Here is a 3,201-nt window from a genome sequence, read left to right as displayed (position 1 = left end):
CTTCTGCCTCAGTTATTCTGCTATTGATCCCATCTAGAGTATTTTTCATTTCATTTATTGTGTTGCTCATCATTGCTTGCTTCCTCTTTATTTCTTCTAGGTCCTTGTTAAATGTTTCTTGCAATTTGTCTATTCTATTTCCAAGATTTTGGATCATTTTTACTATCATTATTCTGAATTCTTTTTCAGGTAGACTGCCTATTTCCTCTTCATTTGTTAGGTCCAGTGGGTTTTTACCTTGCTCCTTCAACTGCTGTGTGGTTTTCTGTGTTTTCATTTTGCTTATTGTGTTTGGGGTCTCCTTTTTGCAGGCTGCAGGCTCCTTCAACTGCTGTGTGGTTTTCTGTGTTTTCATTTTGCTTATTGTGTTTGGGGTCTCCTTTTTGCAGGCTGCAGGTTCGTAGTTCCCGTTGTTTTTGGTGACTGTCCCCAGTGGCTAAGGTTGGTTCAGTGGGTTGAGTAGGTTTCCTGGTTGAGGGGACTAGTGCCTGTGTTCTGGTGGATGAGGCTGGATCTTGTCTTTCTGGTGGGCAGGTCCATGTCTGGTGGTGTGTTTTGGGGTGTCTGTAGCCTTATTATGATTTTAGGCAGCCTCTCTGCTAATGGATGGAGCTGTAGACCTGTCTTGCTGTTTGTTGGGGATAGGGTGTCCAGCACTGTTCGTTGCTGGTCCTTGAGTGAAGCTGGGTCTTGGTGTTGAGATGGAGATCTCTGGGAGATTTTCACCATTTGATATTGCGTGGAACTGGGAGGTCTCTTGTGGACCAGTGTCCTGAAGTTGGTTCTCCCACCTCAGAGACACAGCCCTGACGCCTGGCTATATTACGTGGAGCTGGGAGGTCTCTTGTGGACCAGTGTCCTGAAGTTGGTTCTCCCACCTCAGAGACACAGCCCTGACACCTGGCTGGAGCACCAAGAGCCTTTAGTCCACAGGGCTCAGAATAAAAGGAGAAAAAATAGAAAGGAAAGGAAGGAAGGAAGGAAGGAAGAAATGAAGGAAGAAAGGGAGGAAGGAAGGGAGGAAGGAAGGGAGGAAGAAAGGAAGGGAGAAAGGAAAGAAAGAAAGAAGGTAAAATAAAGTAGGATAAAATAGTTATTAAAATAAAAAATAATCATTAAGAAGAAAAATTTTATAAAAAAAAAAAAACGGTTCGGTCAGAACCCTAGGACAAATGGTGAAAGCAAAGCTATACAGACAAAATCTCACACAGCAGCACACACATACACACTCACAAAAGGAGAAAAAGGGGAAAATAATAATTTATCTTGCTCCCAAAGTCCACCTCCTCAACTTGGGATGATTCGCTGTCTATTCAGGTTTTCCACAGATGCAGGGCACTTCAAGTTGATTGTGGAGCTTTAATCCGCTGCTTCTGAGGCTGCTCGGAGAGACCTCCCCCTCTCCTCTTTGTTCGCACAGCTCCTGGGGTCCACCTTTGGACTTGGCCCCGCCTCTGCGCGTAGGTCATCTGAGGGCGTCTACTCTTCGCTCAGACAGGACGGGGTTAAAGGAGCAGCTGATTCGCGGGCTCTGGCTCAGGCCGGGGGGCGGGAGGGGCACGGATATGGGGTGAGCCTGCGGCGGCAGAGGCAGGCGTAATATTGCACCAGCCCGAGGCACGCCGCGCGTTCTCCCGGGAAAGCTGTCCCTGGATCCCGGGACACCGGCAGTGGCGGGCTGCTGAGGCTCCCGGGAGGGGCGGTGTGGAGAGTGACCTGTGCTCGCACACAGGCTTCTTGGTGGCGGCAGCAGCAGCCCTAGCGTCCCACGCCCGTCTCTGGTGTCCGCGCCGACAGCCGCGGCTCGCGCCCGTTTCTGGAGCTCGTTTACGCGGCGCGCTTAATCCCCTCTCCTCGCACACCAGGAAGCAAAGAGGGAAGAAAAGGTCTCTTGCCTCTTCGGCAGCTCCAGACTTCTCCCGGACTCCCTCCCGGCCAGCCGTGGCGCACTAGCCCCTTCAGGCTGTTTTCACTCTGCCAACTCCAGACCTTTCCCTGGGATCCGACTGAAGCCCGAGCCTCAGCTCCCAGCCCCCGCCCTTCCCGGCGGGTGAGCAGATGAGCCTCTCCGGCTGGTGCGTGCCGGTCGGCACCGATCCTCTGTGCGGGAATCTCTCCACTTTGCCCTCCGCACCTTGTTACTAGGCTCTCTTCCGTGGCTCTGAGGCTTCCCCCCTCCGTCACCCGCAGTCTCCGCCCACGAAGGGGCTTCTCGTGTGTGGGAACCTTTCCTCCTTCACAGCTCCCTCCCACTGGTGCAGGTCCCGTCCCTATTCTTTTGTCTCTGTTTATTCTTTTTTTTTTTGCCCTACCCAGGTACGTGGGGTGTTTCTTGCCTTTTGGGAGGTCTGAGGTCTTCTGCCAGCGTTCAGTGGGTGTTCTATAGGAGCAGTTCCACGTTTAGATGTATTTCTGATGTATCTGTGAGGAGGAAGGTGATCTCCGCTTCTTACTCTTCCGCCATCTTCTCTCCCCTCTCGAGTGCTATTTTCTTTTGCTGTTTATAACACCCTACCTCTTCTCCACTGTCAAACTCCTACCTACTTTTCAAAGCCCAACACAGCAGTTGCCCCTTCCACTAAGCCTTCACCAGTCTTACCTGTGAGAGCAGCTTGCTGTTCCACAGTACCCTTGTCCTCTGCGCTCCCACGTAGCACTGAATCATGCTGCCTTGTGTTCTAGTTTAGAAGCCTGTCTCCTTTGCTCAGTCATAAGGTTCCTCACTCGTTCAGCACACACTTCATGAGTGCTCACTCTCTGATAGGCACTGTGCTCCCCATGCGATGTGCAAGGGAGGTAATAGCTGTCATGGGGCCTGCTTTCACAGAGCATTCTGTCTAGCACAGCACTGTCCGACAGAATGTTCTGCAGTCACGGAGATGTTCCGTTTCTGTGGTGTCCAGCGTGGTAGCCATTAGCCACTATTACCGTATGTTAATGCTACTGAGCCCTTAAAATGTCACTAATGTAGCTGAGCAACTGAATTTTTTTTTATTGAAGTATATTTGGTTTACAGTGTTGTGTTAGTTTCAGGTGTGCAGCAAAGTGATTCAGTTTTTGTTTTTTTGTTTTTTTTTTTTTTTGTGGTACGCGGGCCTCTCACTGCCGTGACCTCTCCTGTTGCAGAGCACAGGCTCCGGACGCGCAGGCCCAGCGGCCATGGCTCACGGGCCCAGCCCCTCCGCGGCATGTGAGATCCTC

This window comes from Physeter macrocephalus, chromosome 2, assembly GCF_002837175.3.
Source record: "Physeter macrocephalus isolate SW-GA chromosome 2, ASM283717v5, whole genome shotgun sequence".
Lineage (NCBI taxonomy): Eukaryota > Metazoa > Chordata > Mammalia > Artiodactyla > Physeteridae > Physeter > Physeter macrocephalus.
This window is presented reverse-complemented; position numbering follows the sequence as displayed.